At 33.4% G+C, this 21434-nt stretch overlaps 1 protein-coding gene across 7 annotated transcripts in view; it reads right to left on the bottom strand.

Annotated features, from left to right (window-relative positions):
* The window catches only part of LOC106461589 (mitogen-activated protein kinase kinase kinase 9-like), a 100423-nt gene that overhangs the window by 77202 nt on the left and 1787 nt on the right, over positions 1–21434 (bottom strand). The window contains exons 2-3 of one of the 7 annotated variants that reach the window (XM_013921430.2): positions 3240–3538; positions 1458–2026 (exon numbers count right to left, since the gene is read on the bottom strand). The exons of 1 other annotated variant lie outside the window; for it this stretch is intronic. The gene's annotated coding sequence lies outside the window, so the exon portion shown is untranslated. Of the gene's footprint in view, positions 1–1457; positions 3539–14654; positions 14789–21434 lie in introns of all 7 variants that reach the window. 5 more of the 7 variants (XM_022388594.1, XM_022388596.1, XM_022388595.1 and 2 more) reach the window with 5 other exon arrangements.

Genomic DNA, 21434 nt, shown 5'->3' with positions numbered 1-21434 from the left:
ACACACACACACACACACACACACATATATATATATATATATATATATATATATAATAGTACAGGTATACACACACACCTGTACATCCAAGTTTTATAGAACAGTAAGTAAAGAGAGCATATTCCCCTATGAAGCACTTGGGTTATTTTCGAGGGAATTTACAATTGCTTCGACGCTTTTAGAAGTTTTTATTAATTTAGAAAGTTTAAGAATAAAGTTAAATTAGTGGTTGTATTTTTTGTAAGCAACTAAGACACGTGGATGAACTAGAAAAACAAAGTTAAGCTACGTAAGAAGCATTGCCTAGAAACGAGATGAGTGTACTAGAACTTGCGACAGGTTGACGAATGGTTGACCTCAACCTTGTAGAACTAGGAAAGCTACAGCAAAGTTTGGTTTAGCAAGCGATATCGGTGCTTTGAGGCAATATCACTTACAGCACATGGGTGTAGTTGTACAAGTAAATAGGTAACCGGCTAACACAACATAACTGTAACCAATTACTTTAGAGTTTTGGTTATGGATTTGGAACAGCCCGGGGATTCCCCTAAAGCATCCAATAGGACCACAGGACTACTTGCATGTAATGCTGTGTCCTATTTAGATATTCGAGATAATACACAGAAATTTGCTTTATAAATCCATGTCAGAGGCTGAAAATTAGAGTTCCTCTGGAATTCAGAAAAAGCCCTCTGAAGTACTGAAGGTTATTTTGGCAACATGAAGGTTTCCAATGTTATTCGATTTCCGAATACAACACTATTGTAAGTATACTTTACTGTTCTCTCTCAGTCAGTTAATACCAATGTTTTATAAAATGTTATGTTGAATATATCTATGTGTATTAATGGAAGTGTATACTGAAGATATTACAAGTATTTTAATCGAGTTAAAAGCCATTTTATGTTGTTTGTCATAAAGGAAGTTTTGTCTTTATTAACTGTTAGTTAAATGAGTTAATTATTAATAAAAGTTATTGTAAGTGTTCACCATTGGCCTGAGACTCATTCTTTAGTCTAACTGTAAACTACCTCTAGTTAGCAACTTGTGGCTCCACTCATCACGACAAATCCTCCAATAAATAAATTTTGTGTAACGAGTAGTTTTAATTGAAACTCCAACAATTAAGCCTACCAGGGCACTACTCATTACACCTAAAACCAAAATACAACCTCTGATAAAAACTACAAAAACAGGAGATCCAATACCAAACAAGAGAAAAAAGTTGGTGGTATATAACTTTTAGTGATTAAAATGACTGGTAAAACAATCAAACTTTTTAAACTTCATCTAGCAAAATAATTTAACTTACAATGAGATTGCAATGGCTTTCTGACATAAAAAACAAAAAATATGATCATGAAATTTAAAGATTTATTAATCAAAAATGGTTTCACACACATACACAAAAATTAATAGGCAATTTGTCTTTCTCTATTTAAATCATAATTACTAACTATTTTTTTTTAGCTGCTAATTTGCTGTAGTCTTCAGAGAAATCCTGTTTTTCTGTATTGGTAGTTGGCCAGGGTTCAATTCTAGGTCTTCTTGACAGGATGTCTGGCATGTTACCCATTCAACTAGGGCCTCCCTTATTAAAGTCTGAATAAACTAAATAATTGAAAGTTTTCATTGGAGTTATCCAGATTTTGCCGACTTCTATGCTAGGCTGACCGAGTATTTCAATAGTTAGGTGGATGTTGTAGAAGATTTCTTTTTATCTTTCTTTTTCTTGTGTGTAATTCATTGCCTATTATTTCAATATTATTCCAATTTATTGCATGGATTCTTCTCTAGTATGATGGGCTACTACAGATAAATCTGCATTCTAAGTCTTGTAAGTCTATTATGCTCTTGAATTATAACTTTAGTTGGTCTGTTTGTTTCTCCAATGTACCGGTATCAACATTCACAAGGAATGCTGTGAATGGTGTTATTCCTCTCCAATCATTCATTAGGTGTTTTGGTATATCCAAATTGTGATCGTATTGTGTTGCGGTTTCTGAATATTTTTCTGACTGTCTTTCTGAAAACATACAGAAAATAAGTAGGCATTTACATGATGGCACAGTATGAGTTTAGGATGGTATCACTTACATGGAATGTTTAGTGAGAAACACAAGTGTGTAAAATGACAGTGTGAAGTATATATTTTTGTATGGTGGTGAGGCCAATAAGATTAAAATGTTGAAAATGCAAGCTTAAATATCAACAGTGATGACTATAAGACCTGGAAGCCTATATCTATACTAAATTTTTAGTAAGTTTCTTTCTTTGTTACAATTATAAACTTGTGAAGTGAATTGTCTTCTGATGTGGTATTAGTTTTAATTAATTTATATGTCTGTTAGATGAGTATGTGGATTTCACAATCTACATTTAGTTTGATTTTAACACTTAACTTATAGGCAAATGGAATGGCAAGGAATTTTCATATTTACCACATTTAGGATTTCCTTAAGATTATTTGTTCTGTTATCCTCATTAACCTGTGTGCTAAAAGTGATGAAAATGAGTTGGAAACAGACCAACACCAGTCCCCCTATAAGGCTAACACAGTCCTTTAATTCACATGCACTATATATCAAAAGGTGTCATAATGTGTCTTCATCAGTAAACCACATTAAATCTTATGCACGACACTTTTAGGGGATTATTGTCTTCAATAACAGCAAACAGTATTGTTATATCTCAAAAGATATCCAAACAGGAGACTCTGGAACATAACTATTAATGGTTTGAAAATCTGAATTTTTGCCTTGATTACAATTTTGGATCAAAATCACTTCTTAATGGGTTTTCCAGATTGCACTTTTGTTGCACCTTGCACCCAATGAATGAAATAAGAAGAACTACCTGAACAATCTTGAATTTATAAAGATAATAATTTGTGTATAAAATACCCAAACCAATGCCCCTTTTCCTTAAACTTGCAATGTGTTCCTAAAGGACTGCTTGAAAGTATCCCAAAGACACCATTATATATACAATAGGGAAATCTTATCATTAAATTTATCACAATTTATGTCTACATTATCTATTCACATTATATTTGAATTTTACTACTGTTATTAGTACACTTTCTGTTATTTATCAATTAAACATTTCAGTAGTACATTTAACAGAATGATTGCTAATTTGGTATCTATTCAGACCCCTCTAAAATATTGTCAATGAAATCATTTTATTCACATTCTAAGAAATATTACTGGGTGTATTTGATCTGTAATGGTTCCTACCTTTCTTAATGGTAATGACTTCTTCATCTTGTTTCACAAGGCATATTCTGTTATTTTAGAAATGTATATTACATGTAAATTTTATGTAGATAATACTTTCTTTTGTTTGTAATCGCCGGATAGAAATTTAAGGGTATTATATGTAGTAGTAGACAGTGGATGATTATTTATTAACTGTAATTCAATTATGTGATTTTGACATACTACACCTAAGTAGCATTAGTGTGTTTCGGGAATGGTGATGAGTTGAATATGAACAATGGTTGATAGTTCCTCTTCAAGTGCAATCAAGTTTCTTCCTGAAAAGAAACAAAGACTTGATACAGACTGGCTTAAATGCATTTTATGTCAAAAAACAAAGACAAGAGCTAAGCACCACAAGACAAACAGGCATTGATGCCATTATATCTACAGCAAGAGTTAGGCAAGACATTGTTTGGGACAGGCTACTTGCTGAACAGATATGCTTTGGACCTTTGCATTCCAAGGCTAATACATCATCACAGTTGCAACCAAGTATACTCAAGTTAAAAGAACCTCATTCACATCTAGAAGGAGAAATATCTTGATCCATCTATCTCTGTTCCTGATAGCCTTTACAATGTACCAACTAGAGCTAGGACAACAAAACTCACAGACCAGTCAAAATGTTTTATCTGCCATTCCCATAAGAGAGACGAAGTCCACAAAGTCCAGACATTTGCTTGCCAAGAATCACTAAGACAGGCTGCAAGAGGTTGCAATGGCATGGCAATGCTTGTGCCCTTAAAGAGTGAAGATTTGATCACAGCTAAAGCTGTATATCATGGGATCTGTCTAGCTTCATATACTAGTTACTAGTAAGTATAATATAGTATCAGCTGAGAATGCATTGCTGAAGGAGGATGTTTACCAAATAGTGTTGAATCATACGGGACCCAATGTTCCACAGATAAAATAGACACTTTGTTTCTCCCTTCGAGAATGATGTCCTGGTGGATGTATCAGTGGCATAGATTTTGGCTTACTACAGGATAGCTCTGCTAATTCTCTGGATACATCTGTGGTTTTGTCATAATGATGGGATATGCGAGTTGCTGTTTAACCCTCAACGGGGCATAGAAATGCAGTAATGTGAACTTAGCATATGCTAAACTAAACTTTAAAAGCTAGCCAATTGAAACTTGATTTCTCAACACAAGGTCATAGAAGCTCAAATAACAGTGTATTCTGCATGCTGCTGTTGGCATTCTGAGGGAATAATTAGCAACTATCCCCATCAGGTATGAGGTGTATTACACAGCAAAATAAGTAGACATAAGAACAAAGAGATTCCCTTTCTGAAAAATATTTTTCAGTGACTTTAGTTCAGAAGTATTCAAAACAGCAAATTTAGATTATTTATGTTTCTGATGGCATTACTCTAATGATGAAAAACTAATTCTGTTCACATTTTCTTATAACTGTTACACATGTTGCTCTTATTAGTTGTAAAGTTTAATTACTTTCAGGTAAAGTCTTAATTGTTAAGTGGCATTTTAAGGTACATAAGTAAGACTGTGAGAAGATGAGGTTCTCTGTCGGTGATGTTTCTTTAATAGAAATTCTACAATATATTTTTGCAGAATGAATAAAGAGAAACATATGTTTGCAAGTAATACTAACTAGTTCAGTAAAATTAGTTTAAAGTACTACAAATAATTCTGTCTTTTGTTCTTCAATGCCTGAAAGTCATAAATGAAATGCATACAAAGTAATAAATGCAACTATTTGTACAAAGTCCTAAACAACTCATGCTCATGGAAAGCTTAAGTGAACACATTTCTTGCAAATATAAAAGGCAGCATATTAAGTTTTATGTTAAATGTGATCTAAAAAGATTTTTTCATTGAATAATGATCATGCAATCATAAATTGAAACAATATGTGTAGAGAAATACTACCAATGTAATTACTAAAAGTTCCAGATTAGTGTTGTTCCTAAAATATTTTTGGGCCTTTAACACACAGATAACTGAGCACAACAGGGCAAAACATGATACATGGATGGTGATCTTTTGTTTAAAATATGTCTGACATATGACGATATATTAAACTCAAAAATAAGGGCCTTTTTTTTAGGGATTTGTTGCTCATCCAAATATCGCTCTGACTAACCTTCACAGACCAAAGAGACATCTTTTCCTTGCTTGTTAAGTTCTCTGTACTGTAAGGCACAAAATTCCTAACTAAGTGTACACAGTAAGCATTATAGTTTGTTTTATTCATTCACAATGTTTGATGTATATTCAGCAAAAACTTGATATTTTCTAAAAAATGATCAGGTAAATTAATTTTTCCAATGCTCAGATCCTCAACTATTCCTGAATAACTAGCATGTATATCTTAAAGTTATAAAATTATATGTATAAATAAATGTTAAACTATGTCCAAACTATTCATTTCAACATTTTTTACTACCTCTCTAAGGTATTGTAACTTTCTATGAAATTTCTCACTTACAAAGTTTAAAGAGGTTATAATTTTATTGTTTAGGTCACTGGTTAGGCCAAATTTGGAATACTGTGTTCAGTCTTGGTCTCCTTACCTTTGGAAAGACATTGAATTTTTGGAAAGGGTTCAGAGAAGGGTTACTAAAATGGTGCATGGGATGGAAGGTTTGTCATGCAAGAGGTTGAAATATCTGAAATTGTTTTCTCCTGAAAAAAAGAAGAGTTGGGGGGATCTGATTAAAGTGTTTAAGATTGCAAAGGGAATTGACAGTGTTGATGCATCATCTTTTGTCATACTTAACAGTGAAAATAGTAGGACAAGGGGACACAAATATAAATTTTGGCAGGATAGGAGTCATCTTCAGCTAAGAATTTTATTTTTTAACAGGATGGTTGGTCTTTGGAATGGGTTGCCTTCAGATGTTGAGGAAGCAGTAAATTTAAATGATTTGAAGAGAAAGCTTGATAAGTATATGAATGATAAGGGCTGGCTTGAAGATTTTTTAAAAAATTTATTCATTAATAATTTTAGTTTAGTTTAGTAGATGGAACAGCCGAGATGGACAAATAGGTCCAATGTTGTTCCAAAACACTATGTTATGTTATACTATACATATTCCCAAGCTAAAATGTCAATCTGAAGTGTGAAAGCTTTTTGCTTTATGGAGATATAAGCAATAAAGTAAAGGCTGCATGTCACACCTCCCACAGAGCATCCTACTTTCAAAATATGTCATAAATTCTCTCTGACATTTGCTATTATTTGTAACCAATAGAAAGCAAAGATTTTACTTAGCTGACAGCCATTAAAGAATTAAGTCAAGTACCTTTACAGATACATTTAATATTATATAATTATTTTCTGTACCATTTCAAAATCATAAAACTGAAAGACAAGATACCAAGTGAAGCCTCGTAAACTTGTGACATGGCACACAATGTTTCATTTGCAAGTTCAACTGACTATAAGGAAGTTAGTAGAGATATGGTTAATCATAAGCTTTTTATGTACAAATAATATTATACTCTATACAAATAATACTACAAATGATAGGGTATTGGTATTATAATGGTGTCACAGTAGAATAATTTGTTTTTACTGGCCATTTTCTATTAAAATGACAACTTAACTTTATTGTTGGATAAATTAAATACCACTTTTTTTCTTTTTTTTTACAAAATTGCAAACTACGACCACACTCAAATTTCTAGATAAAAACCAAGGAATTAGAACATAAGGCACAGTTTATAAGGTGACAGAACACTATTCAGCTCCCTTGCACCAACCAAAATATCAAGCCCCAAAAAATGTAGTCATTCACATCTACATACCAATCCAAACAGTGTTTAAAATATTATTATATTGTTCATATGAGACATTTTGCACGTGGCTAAACAATGGCTGTTCCTAATTTTGAACAGATAGACTTAAAGGAAGGCAGTTAGTTAATAGGACTCATTGCCAACTGTTGCTTAAAATTAACGAAAACTGTGTATATGACATGAGAGATGAATTTCAACTATTTAAGTAAGAAGATCAGGCACTTCTCCCATTACAACCCCTGCAGTGTAAGCTCCATTAACAGCTCAAGAGTGTCTGATGTGTCACACAGGCCAAATGGCAAGATGCAGAACTAGTACAAACCGTCTCTTAGGTCTGCTCTCATACATCTCAACCTGCCAGTATCCAGATATTCATAGTAATGGAAATGTGCAAAATGCAAGTTCCTGTGTTCACCCATCTAAAATCAATGCAGAACATTCCTGACATTCACTATTGGAGATGACCAAGCACTAACTGAAGGGTGTATAATCCTGTCCTTTTAATATCATTTATACTTCAGTGCTGTCTGCATGGTGGTTGTTTAATCAGACATGCATCACCTTTATCTATGTGATGGTTTGTGACTGTTGTTTAACTCGATTTGGCAATCCAGTACCACAAATACATTGACACATTCCACCAAGTCACAAAGCTGCTGCTACTGTGATGAGTCTTGACTGCCTGCATCATCATCAAATGTGGCACAATGAATGCAACCCAAACTTTTCTGCTAACATTTTTTATTACTTCCTCTTTACTTATCATGCTAATGTCAATCCCAGCATACACCTGGATAATCAATCATCCACAATTGAAGAACAACACCAGGACTTTAGTCCCCCTTCAAAATGATGATTACCCTACCCAAAGTTCATTCTGCTTGTTTTCTAGACAGAAAACAAACTATTTCATGTGTTGGCTCTATAAACACGGTATATAGCACAAATGCACTAGACTTCCTCAGTAGTAACCCATGGAACACCACTTTGTACATTTCAGTGCTATCACTTCCTCTCCCACATACACTCATGTACTTCTAGGGTTAATCTGGCCAACATCAGATAACTCTATATCATAATATTAGTTCACCAATTGCACAGAAGAAACTGGTCAATAAGCTCTACAGTACATCCTTTCCAAGGAATCCAATGCCACAATCAAGATTGGTGATAGCTATCTTTTTTCCTGTAAGTGAAGCCTCTTGTATTAACCAAGAACTCTTACCCATTGCCCCTGTACCCTAACAGCCACATACTAAGAATCACCCATCCATCCCTGAAAATTGTTCACTGTACTCCCCAAGTTGGTGGCCAGGCTCACCCTGGGCTACTCTAATTTCCTGAGATGTAGCAGCAGTATTAACCACCTATTGCTGGTTCTCCTGCACATGTTGCATTGTCAGTCAAAGCTTTGTCTACTTCACTGCGCACCAAAGTATGGGCAATTTACTTGAAAGTGACCCAATGTTCCACAGATAAAATAGACACTTTGTTTCTCCCTTCGAGAATGATGTCCTGGTGGATGTATCAGTGGCATAGATTTTGGCTTACTACAGGATAGCTCTGCTAATTCTCTGGATACATCTGTGGTTTTGTCATAATGATGGGATATGTGGGTTGCTGTTTAACCCTCAACTGGGCTTGAATCTGCTAAAATGTGGGTGAAGGCACTGCAGTTGCCCCTACAGGCTTCTTCCTTTCTTTTGTGACTGGTTGAAGATACCATTGCAATATAAACTGTCTCAGTAAGGGTGATAATATCTCACACACCCGGGTGGTGCCACATCCTTTCACTGGGTAGCCCTCCCAAAAACTTGTCAATTAGAATATCTTCATGATCCTCTGAGGCCATTGCAGGGTCAGAATTACTGTGCAAATGGTGCAGATTATCCAAGGAAGCAGTCAAGCACTTTGTGGTATACCCCTCATTCAAGCTTTGGAATAGTTCCAATGGGTTCTCTATTTCCACTGGGTCTAATATCTGGCACAAATCAGCAATGAATGCCTGATAGATCCCCCCCCCCCCCAGTTTTCTCCTCACTCATGTATCAAAGTGCTTGATGGAGTCGAGTCTATGGCTAAATATTCTAAATTTATAACCAAGTGTTGCCCAGTCTCTTCTCCAAGCAGTTATCTGCCTAAAACACTTCATAAGATTATCAAAATCTTTCTTTAAATGGTGGTGGAGCAATCTGCTTTGCCATGCTCAAAAGGAACCATGAAACTGGCTAAAATCTCTCCTTCACAACTTCTCGGCTATCACCTAACTGAGATGTCCTTGACACCATATGTACAGTATTGTGAGTACTCTCAGGCACTCCTACCCTCTGACAAGTGGTAGGCCCTTAGTTTAAGATGACATAATGAAGAGCTGTGTTTTCCAGCTCATCCATCAGCTTTGCACAACCCCAGGGTCCTATATGTGATTCATGATTGTCTCAGTAGTATACCTCCAGGTTTGGAGAGGCTCACCACTTTTCCTGTGGTCCATTCACTTAGCATTTGGTGCCTACTGTTTCACCTGCTGGACAGATCCTCTTGGTAGACATCATCTGCCAGTGGTACCTCTAGTTTCTCTACACTATTTTTAAGTGGCCTTGACCAGAGCTGAGGATAGTTTACTCTGGTTAGCTTATGTCTGGGATTCCTATACAGACTGTCCCACTCAGTCTTAGACTCATCAGTTTACACTGACAATTCTCAGTCATTTCTGTTTCCCTCACATTGGGGTTGATCCTAAAGAGAAGAGCACAAACAGACATTCTGGCAACTGCATTTTCTAATCATCAGTTGTATCGAACTTGAAGTCAAGGACTATCACAGCATAAGCAAAAGTCCAATGTTCAGGACTGGACTTGTCCTAGACTCTCACACAACACTCTTCCTTCTGTAACTGACTCTCCCTCTTAGTTATGAGTATTTCTAGCAGTGTAATGCCATTTCTGTCATTCAGAAGCTTTTTTAACACCTGCCACATGAGCCATCCCAGCATCTTGATGTGGATCCCAAAAAATGAGTCATTCCAAAAAGGCATGGGTTGTTTTGATTAAACAAAAAGAAGACATTTGGCACTAGTTTCGAGGTCTAGATCACTCAACCAGTCCTGTGACCTAATCCAAGACCATAAATAAGAGCCTACATGTTGCAATGAAACATGCTTGAAATGTTCTGGACATGGTTGTGAATGTGATGGTTTGAGTGTAGTATTAAGCTAAACTGTGGGTCCAGATCAGGTGAGGGAAGAACTTATTCGAAGATATCCCCAATCACTGTGATATACCACCTGAATCAGATATTCATCAAGTGATTACTACATTGACAGCAAAAAATTAAAAAAATGTGCACAATAGTATCATTAACTTCAAAAAGATGGATTGGAATCATATGTAAGAAACCACTGGTTTCAACATTTTTTGAAACTAACAGCACAGTAAAGCCCAAAGATGCATGTTGAAGTTTCAGCAGATTCATCACAAGATGATTTCCCTAGTGATTCTCAAATAAAAAATGGCATTTCTGCAATGAAGAGTAAATATAAGAAGAATAGTATAATGCCCAGTATGGTACCACCATAGTATAATCCATATAGATTTCATCATGCCATATTTTCATTAATATTTAGTTGTTGTTTATTCCATTTTAGAAGTTTTGCCAAGTTCATTCATAGAGATTATCAAAACAACCGTAATCACCAGTTTCCAGAATGACTCTCCTTTTGATCAACCTTGGCTCTATACTACAAGAGGTTAGGCTGGCTCATGTGGCAAGTATTAAACTTAAAGAACAAGAGTTCAAATAAAGGGCAGTAAAAGTTTCAAAAGAAACAGTAAGCTGTATCAAAATTTTCTCCTTTCTATCCACTCTATGGTGTATCCAAGTTGAACTGAATTAACTTACGAGTGATGGGATAGGTCCACTGAATAAGAGGAGATTCAAACAGGATATATATATATATATATATTACAGAATAATGATCAATTTCTGAATAAATGAGCAAGAAAAAAAGAGACAAGGTAATTCACAAAATGAACAATATTTTACTGATTCACAAAAAGTGTCTGTACATGGAACAGTCACTTTTATTGGACTATTTACCCTTTAAGATCGTGTATCCAACTGTTTAGAACCAATGTTTCTTACTTCACATTTACCCAGAGCAAGTAGAAGTGGTACTCACGTGACTGGTCATTCTCATTCAAGCACAGGTAAGGCAGTAACCTTAAAATGCAACCTGTTTTGCAATTGAAGGACACTGCTATTGATATTTTTGCACAACATGCAGTATTTCAATAAGACCCTCCATGGGCAGAATAGATACCTTCAGGAGAATAACAAAAACAAAGGCAACTAGAACAATACAAGTTTAATGGCTTTCTTGTCCACAAGTATCAGATATAAAAGACTGTTTAGTGCAGATATTACTAATTTATTTATTTTGAGTGAGCTTCATGATTTAGTTTTTTCATAAGAGTAAAAAGCAATTATATAGTTAGTTTGGTTACGTAACACGATAAGAATTGTATGTTGTGTTTATAATTCATTGATGTTGAGGCTATTCAACATAGCATGCAATCCACTGATGTCAAGGATATAGATATTTCTAGAAGGCTTAAGTGATTGATGTATAAATAGCTGTGGAGCAGAAAAAAGAGGAGAAGAGAGTAAAGTCAAAGGAAGTAGAAAGAAGTAAAGTTCAGTCAGAGAAAAGTTAAACAAAAAGTTAATCGTCGTGGGAGTGAAAGGCCCTACGGTTGATATGTTAGCGAGACTAACAATTTCATAAGAGATAAAGATAATAAGTTGTCTCGTTAAAGGGTGTTCAAAAGTAACTGAACCAGCCTGAGTGGACTTTGACAAAAGGCAGATGATTCTTGGAAATATGAAAAAAGAGTAGATGATATTTGAAGTACAGGATACAACTGCAGTAACTCAACGACAATGTAAGTGAACAATACACAGATATTCAGGCAATAGTAAGAGAAAAATAGTTTGGACTGTCAAGTGAATTGGCCTAAGTGGACTTTTGACAAGAAGAGAACCATATAGTGTTTATGATATAACTATGACCTCCATGGTATAAGGAATTTTTGTAGCTATATTTAACTTGTTTCAAATATATATATATAATTTTAAAAACAAGTGAATTGCATGCTGTTTGTATATATATTTTTTAATTCATCGCCAACAAGTCACAGACACCTACCGTAGAAGAATTCTCAGCCCAACACACCCATGTACTTATATTAATATGTACTGTTAAAAAAGTAAGTAAGACAGCCAGGATTATACAGTGGTAAATGGAGATAGAAGAAAACGTGAACATCAGCAGAAATAAGTAAGCCTATATACATATAACTGTAGTAGTAGCACAAATAATGTAGAGATTACAATTCTGCTATATAAAATGTCATGTGATTTTGATAAATGGGAAGAGAGAGGAGAGCTTCTTAGGATAAAAGACAGTGAACTATGAGAGTTTGTTCAAAAACAACAAGAACTACAGAGAGAGGAGCACAGGCAGAGAAGAGAGGAAGAAAGACTAAAATAAGAAAAGGAAAGAGAAAAACTGAAAGAAGAAAATGAGAGAGAAGAAAACAAGAGTAAGGAAACACTGGAAATAGAGAGACAAAGAATGACAGCACAAAGAGAGAAAGAAAAAGGGGAGAGATAGAAGAAAATAATAGAAAGGAAAGACAGAAAATAGAGAAAGAATGGAAGCACAAAAGAGAAAGAAGAGAGAAGAAAACAAAAGAAAGACTGGAAATAGAGAGCAAGAATAAAAGCACAAAATGAGAAAGAAAAGAGACTAGAAATAGAGAGAATAAGAGTACAAATTGAGATTCCAAAGCTCACCCAACCAAAGGAAGAAGGATTCAAGAATGACAATGGAGTCAGGGCCAGTCAAACCAAGATGCCCAAACTTGATGAACAGATAGATGACATTGATGCTTTCCTTGAGAGCTATGAAAGATTTGCCCAAAGTCAGAACTGGAACAAAGGCAACTGGGCAGTTTGACTCAGTTTACTTTTCACAGGAAAAGGCCTATAAGTACATGCTGGCATGATGCCAGAAGATTCCATGGACTTTGACAAAAGTGGCTTTGCTGAAACTATATGAACTTACTGAAGAAGGTTTTCTTTGAAAGTTCAGAGAAGCCAAACCTGATACTGGAGAAAATGTATTTCAGTTTGTGGCACACCTACAGTAATAATTCACCAGATGGACTGACATGGTATGAGAATAGTTTGAGGGACTGATAGATCTACTAATACAAGAACAGTTCATGATCACATGTTCAACTGACATGTTGCTGTTCCTAAAGGAGAGAGTAACAAATGATGTGGAGGAAATGATCATGCTGGCACAACAGTATATCGAAGCACATTGAGGGAGTATAACTGGCAAGTCCAGATGGCTGACCAGAAGCAAGAGTCTACAAAAAGTGACAAGAGGATGATAGACAGCAGGGAGAAGAGATGCTATGTTTGTTATAAAATGGGACACATTGCAAAAGAGTGCAAGCCCATAACCAGTAAGCAACAGTATAAATCTCAACATAAAGCCGCTGGAGCTATCTACAAAAATAGTGCTAATAAGAAACAAGAAAAGAGTGACTGTCACCATGGATGCTGCTGGCAGAAGAAACAGAATTGAGACAACTCATCAGATTCACCACAAAAACAAAGTGCCATTTACATGATTGATCACTGGGTTTTTTAATAGCAAGGGAGTTAAAAGCAATTATATTGAAGGCGATAGTTATGACAAGTTTGGTTACGTAAATCGGTAAGAATTGTACGTTGTGTTTATTATTCATGGATGTCAAGGCTATTGAACATCACGTGCAATGCATTAATGTCAAAGATATAGTGATTTCTAGAAGATTAAGTGACAGATGTATAAATAGTTGGCAAGCAGAAGAGAGCAAAGTCACAGGAAGTAAAAGGAAGTAAAGTTCGGTCAGAGAAAAGTTAAACAAAAAGTTAATCATCATTGGAGTGAAAGGCCTAACAGTTGATTTGTTAAGAGTGAGCTTAAAAATTTCAATAAGAGATAAGGAGAATAAGTTGTCTCATCAAAGAGTGTTCAAAAGTATTGAACCAGCCTGAGTGGACTTTGACAAAAGGCAGACAATTCTTGGAAATTTGAAAAAGGAGCAGACAATTTTTGAAGCACAGGATACAACTGCTGTAACTCAATGACAACATAAGAAAACTATACATGGATAGTCTAAGAAAGAAATAGAGAAAAATAGTTCGGCTTGTCAACTGAATTCTAAAGCAACTGAATAGGCCCAAGTGAACTTTTAACAATAAGAAGAAAAGTATATTGTGTTTAAAATATAACTATGACCTCCATAGTGTAAGGAATTTTTGTATATGTTTAACTTGTTTTGAATACATATACATTATTTTAAAAACAAGTGGAGTGCATGCTGTTCATTTATTTTTTGATTTCATCACCAACAAGTCACAGACACCTGTAGAAGAATCCTTAGCCCAACACATCCATATACTTATATGAATATATACTATTAAAAAAGTAAGTTCCTGACAAAATGTTATATGAAACTTGTACGTATACAAAGTAAAGGATAAATTCAGAATAAATAATACTCACGAGAAGGTAGAAATGCATGGTATAGTTATGTACCACAAACATAGATTTGAGGTTTGGAAAACCAAATACAGACATTCTTTGGTTGAAAACTTTTTCTGATTCACTGTAAACTTGTGGAATGGTTTGCCATGATGCTGGTAAGTATGTGATACGTTTGAACACATTTATTATTTGTTAAAGAGATACATACATTTTAAACATTTTTAACGTTTTGAATGAAAAGGGTTGACCACAAAAGAATTAATAGCTTGTCTGTTTGAAGTTAAGCTCACCAAAGGTATCAAAACCCAGTTTCTAGCACTGGAAGTCCACAGACATACCACCATGCCAATGGGGGTTGGGATTAATAGTCTTTACTCTTTATGTTATTTTCATTCCAGCACTCAGAACATATAAAGTTTGATTATTTATGCATCTACCACATTTAAATTCCTGAATCAGGTCACTTTATATCATTCTAAGGTCCAAAGAAAACCAGTTCAAATTTTTAACTCTTTTTTTAATAGCTTAATTTTTTAAAATAAGTTCTCATTCTAGCTCATTTCCCTGCATTCTTTTTAGCATGTTTGTACTTTTCTTTTAGTAAAGGGACTAAAACTGCACATTAAATCTGGTCTCATTAGTCATACATAAGGTTATAACACTAAGTATTCCAAACATATCCCAGAACTCTTATCAATTAGAATTTAATAGATGGCTTCAAGCCTTTTTTCAACACTTATACAATTATTTTGAATAATAACAGTACTCCATTCTAATGCGTTTATATTCCAGTTGCATAGCTCCACACTTCTCAACACCAAATTTCATTTTCAATATCACAAATCAGTCATTACAACTATAAAGAACTTTCTAAAAAAACAGAAATACTTAATAATATCAGCTTTATTCAAAATCATAGTAGCATCAGCATATCATTAAAATAAATAATGTGCGATAAAGGTCTCAGACTACTGATGGACCACAATATTCAAATTTACCCAAGTGTAAAAATTTCCATTTTGAATGCTTTGCTTTTTACTACCAGGCCTACTTTTTACATTAATTCCAAAACCATAAGTTTACTAATTGGTTTGTTATATGGTATCTTACCAAAGGCTTCCTAAGACTTAAGATAAACAGTAACATTGGTACCTATATTAAAAAAAAGTGAAAGCCTTAATAAAAATCTCCAACAAAATAGTAAGGTAAACAAATACCTTTTTAAACAAAAACCTGATGATATTTATGAATTTAATGTAAATTTTTTAAATGACTTTAAACACATCAACAACTACCAAAGGAAAAGGATTATAGTTTTCCAGTGTCTCTCTCAACCTCATCTATTTAAAAACTTATTTCACTGGCAATCTTCCAACCAACAAAATTTCAACCCTGTCAAACAACTTTTGAAAGGTAACAGATAATATCTTTAGTTTTTGTAAATCTCCTACAAGGCTTAAGTATTAATATTATCCAGGTGGAAGTTTCACTCTTATAAACAATTAAATATTTTACATAATCTATTTACAAAAATACTTTTAATTATATTGCAAGATTTTGAATGGATCACATTCCTCTCCAGTTTGATCAAAAAAGAAAAAGAACCCACACTTTTTATAATTATTTACAATTGAATGTAGATTAGAAACTCAATCTTTCTTTCTTAATTTTTTGTAGTTTCTGGATTTTAGATTAAAAAATTGAGGGCACAACTTATTTTTCTCCACAAATGGTTTTAGTAAAAATATCAAAGACAGTAATGCTACATTGGCATGTACTCAAGTTCTTTTGCATAATTACATGTTTAATCAAATTATCATCATTAACTGATAAAAACATCTAAAACATCTTCCTCAGTATGATTTTTTTTTTCATAAGAGAGAATTTCTCACAACCTCAAAATATTATTAAGCATCATGTAAAGAAAACAGACTAACTCGTTCAGTTTCCTTAATAATAGTATCCCATAATAATAAGTCTGTTTCCATTGGCTGCATAACTAAACTGCCTGTATATATTTCTATTGATGTTAAATTACCTGATCAGAAAGCTTGTAGAAAATGGCATTAAGCACTTCCCCTCCTTCTATTAGGAAAATGAACTAAAAACACTCAACATTTTAGTCAATGACAGTGAAATCACTTTGGAGAGTTTTAGCCTACTTCTTACAAGTAACTTCTTCCATTCATAACTGCATACCTTCAAACCTTTGACAAACAGCATACTCATAATTTGAATTTAATCCATATTGAGTAACATTAATGAAACATGTAGACCATAACAAAAGCTTCTAATTCACAAAAACAGATTCAGATGGCATTAAACTTCACAAAACTAGCATGTAAGAAATACATATTTCAGAAAGTAAATGAAAGTTAGCATTCCATCCCACTATTTATGAAGATATCACTGTTAAATATTCTGACAGGAAGTAAGTGCACATAACTAAGGATCAGCAAATACACAAGTTATACTCAAAGATGTAAAATACATGTTAGATAAATGAAATATATTAGAACACAATTTAAACATGTAATGTTAAAAACACATCATGAAGCATCAAAGTATAACAACACACAATACAATTATATTTTTAATTTGATACAAAAAAAAAATTATAATGAGCCAAACCTTAATGACTGGGTTATATAACAGCAGATACTTTTAACCAATGCCTTATTACAAAGATCTCTAGTATATTTACATAAGAAAAGAAAGAAAGCTTTTTACTTTTACTTTCAGTATTACAAATCAATCATTTTCTTTGTGTCCTCCAAATTCAGTAACCCTATGCCAACATTTCTTAGTTTCTATGTAAACTTCACTTAACAATCTAGATATTGGTACGTCAAGATGTGCATATCATGACCTTTTTAGAGTTACATTCAAATTCAATTAAATTACTTAATTATCTATGTACTTCACTACACTTGGCATCAAAATGTAATCCATAATTCATATAAAATGAATATTATAAAAGTTTTAAATATTTAAATAAATTCTCAATCTTCACTTTTATGTATCATTTAACACTTTTTAGTTCTGAACTGCCAATTTGATTTTTTCCACCCCTATATAATATTCTAAGTTTCAGAGGAATTAATCACTAATAGTTAGGTACCCTTGTGACAAAATGAAAATTCATAGCAGCTATTCTTCTTGCTTTATAAGTTAAATACCATAAAATGAACTCAAATGCCATACTCCTCCTACAATATGCAGGCTTTGAAAAGTGTGAATAATTCTCTTTGATATTTGCTGTTGGATTATTTATAATCAATAGAAAAATATTTTAAATTACTGCTTTCCTTACGATGCTCATTCTCACAATCAGTTTTGAGTTATTTTGCATCAGTTTTATAGATTCATTTTGCTGAGATTACTTCAACTAGTTAAGCAAAATATCTTAAAGCACATATAGCTTAAAAGCCCAGTTAAATTATAATAGTTTTAGGACATTGCTTTTTTTGTTGCATATTGATATTTTGTTATCAATTGCATATATAAGTAACAACATTCTTACAAAAAACTTTTACGAAGACTTCCAAAGCAAAAAGTACAAGAGCTATGCATCTATGTTCTAATATTCTTTTTTTTGTATATATTTTTTATTTATTGTTATAAAAATCACTATAATGTGAAAATTGAATTATTAAGTTAGACGAGAAAGATTAAATCAAAAAATATATATATACATATACTAAAAAGTACGAGTACATCTTGCAAACTAAGCATGCTGCAATCTGACTGAGTGTGCTGGTAACTCAATGATGTGTTTATACAAAATATTCTCACTGTGATAATTCCCTTTGGCACTAATCTAAGAATCAGTAAATCTCAAGGACAAAAAACTTTGTATTAGCTTTGGCCATAAGAATAAATAGTGTATAATAGTTGGTAACAACATGTAATCATTCTAAAAATAAAAAAGGATAACTTAGATTTATTTTGTTCTTTAATTTCTTAATGGTGATTACAAGGTTGGTCAAACGGACTGAGTGTTAGGGTCAAGAAAATAAATAAATAAAAACAAATAAAACAAACTTTTCCTGAAAAAAGTTTTGACATTGATTTAAAAGGTTCTAGAATTTATGCAAATGAAAAATTGGAAACTGGAAAATAATAAAAAAAAAATTTTAACATGAAAATCACCACTCGGACTAAACTCCATAAATTCACCAACAAATTTTTAGTAAAGATACTTACTTAAAAACCTAACTTTTAAAGACTTGTATTGTTTATTAAAAGCTTGTCAAATATTCTGAAGATACACTTAGTACAGTAAAAGCTATAGTATGTAAAGAGTTAAATAGTCTCTAAGACATTTACATATTTCCCAAGTACTAATTTTTTAAATATATCTAAATGAAGCCCACCACCATGTAAGCATCTCTATCTACCCTTCAATAATTTCTGTAGATATAACCAATTTCCTTATGGGTTTAGACATATACTCAATAGCTCTTTAAAACTTTTTTACCATACCCAAAAAATACTTTTCTAGATCTAACACATCATAGACTTCCTAAGAACATTACTTAATAACTTTGATCCTTAAAGTTCCAAAGTAGCTCTTTCTGAATGGTTAACATTTTATCAGATACTAGACCACCCGTGACCCGTTGGGTCACCCACCATTCAGACGTTATGAAGAATTCAAGCTAATTTCAATATTGCACCGAAATGAAGGTTTATTTTTAGATATTTAAATCCATTCGTGTTATTCATAATTCAAGAAAAGATATTTGATTGATGATCGGGAGTAAAAGGAAAGACCATTTCATTTTTCAAAAAAGTGAAATTGGAGTTTTCAGGTATTGTGATGAATTAGTTCATTATGTTGTGGTCTTTCCTCATAAACCTTCTACAAATAAGAAACAGTAACACTATTTTTTCTTCGAATTACCTACCATAACCAAGGCACATTATCGAGAAATTCTTCAAGATCTTGTTTTTGTCATCTTATGACTTTTAATGAAGATAGCAACACTGACAAGGAAATAGATTTGTACAAAGAAGTTTTGTAAACAGTGCGAATGGTAGTGTGGTGTAAAATTACTCATGCTAGAAATGTTCATAAAAGTGCCCTGAAAAATGGTGCTAACTCGGTAACCCTTGGCCCGATTGTAACGAAACTTGTTTTATTCTGTTTCTATTCTCATTTCATTACAAATATGGTGCTATTGTGCATTGTTTTTGCTGCATTTAATTACAGACAAGCAAACAAACAATCTCAAGAGTTTTAGTAGTATATAGATGCCATTACTACCTTTAATAGCTCTAACAATAAATAAAAATAAACTGGGCATTATAAAAGTACTAAAGACATTTTTATTAGTTTATCCCAATAAACTATATCCTTCTTTCCTACATCATTCTGTAAGCAAGTTCTAGTTTTCCTATGCTTTCCATCAAATTAAAGAACTTCTTACAGCAAAAACTGCAGAATCCTTTCCTTCACACCATTCTCCTCTTAAAACTTTTGTACTGTGCTGGCATTTACTACTGTCAAAGCAACTCATTCCTTAAGATAATTACCCTGTTAGAAAAATAAAATTAACTTAACTAGACCAAAGATTGTTTTCTATATCATAAAGTTGCATCCTTTCATCTTATTGTCTTCAGAATATAGCACCAAAGCATATCAAAATATGCAATTTTCTCTACATAAAAACCACTAGTTAGACCTCATTTGGAACATCATGTGCTGTTTTGGTTTCCATAATTAAAAAATAATGTTGAAATGCAGTTCAAAGGCAAGCTACTATGATAAATTTCAGGGATAAAAATGTACAAGCAAAATAACCAGTCCCCTGTGAGAGGAAAAGTTTAAATTAATGTAGCAAAAATACTTGTCCCCCAATGATGGGAAACTTTTAAGTTAATCCAAGAGTTTAAATTATATCATGGATTTTAAAAAGGTTAATTGTGTTGCACTTTTGGTTTCACTTTGAGCCAAAGCAAAAACTACTTATACCACCCACTGCAAAAAGTAATTGTTAAGCATTTCAGTCCTGCTAAGAAACACTCAACAATAACATATGGTAAATCTACAATTTTATTATGCAAGTTATGTCACATGTTGAAATGCGAATGACAGTGTGATTAATTCATAACAATTTAGTGTAGAATATCCTGCTTGCAAAATAAAATTTGGCATCATCATTATTCATGCCTGTTATCCCATCATAGACATAGTAGGTTTTAGAACTTTAATGAACTGCAACTGCCTGTTGAGTGAAAAAGAGGGTGATGTTTTGGCTTCTATACTGAGGCCTTCAGGTCAGTGTAGGAACTTGTATAAAGTCTTATAAAAGGTAAGCGTGGCCTAGTGGTAAAGCTCAGTAAACCAACTGCAGTGATTGGAGGTTGTTGTTTATGAAATTGTGAGATCCTCAATTTATTTGCAGAGTTTGTTGAGAGTGGATGTCCATAGGTCGTTGATATACATGTCAATGTCTCTGTTGAGTTTGGGTTGGTGAAGTTTTATGTAAATAGCTTCTTTGATTTTTCTTTCTTCCCAGTGGAGAGCTTTGAGCCCAGTTTATGATATGTCCTGTTTTGTTGTTATGTTTAGCCAAAACCGATTTTTTCTCGGTGTGTTAGTCTTGCAGAGTCTACATTCTTTTAGAATTTGTTTTATGGTCTGACCAGTTTCTCTAATGCAAGTACTGTCACTGTATAGAAGCCGAAATGTCATCCTCTATTCATTCAACAGGTAGATGCAGTCCATTAAAGTTCTCATACCTACTGTTCTCCCATCAATTCAAAAGTGAATGTTGAGTTTTGTTTGCATGC

The sequence above is a fragment of the Limulus polyphemus genome, unplaced genomic scaffold (genome assembly GCF_000517525.1).
Source record: "Limulus polyphemus unplaced genomic scaffold, Limulus_polyphemus-2.1.2 Scaffold993, whole genome shotgun sequence".
In the NCBI taxonomy this organism is placed as follows: Eukaryota; Metazoa; Arthropoda; class Merostomata; order Xiphosura; family Limulidae; genus Limulus; species Limulus polyphemus.
This window is presented reverse-complemented; position numbering and strand designations above follow the sequence as displayed.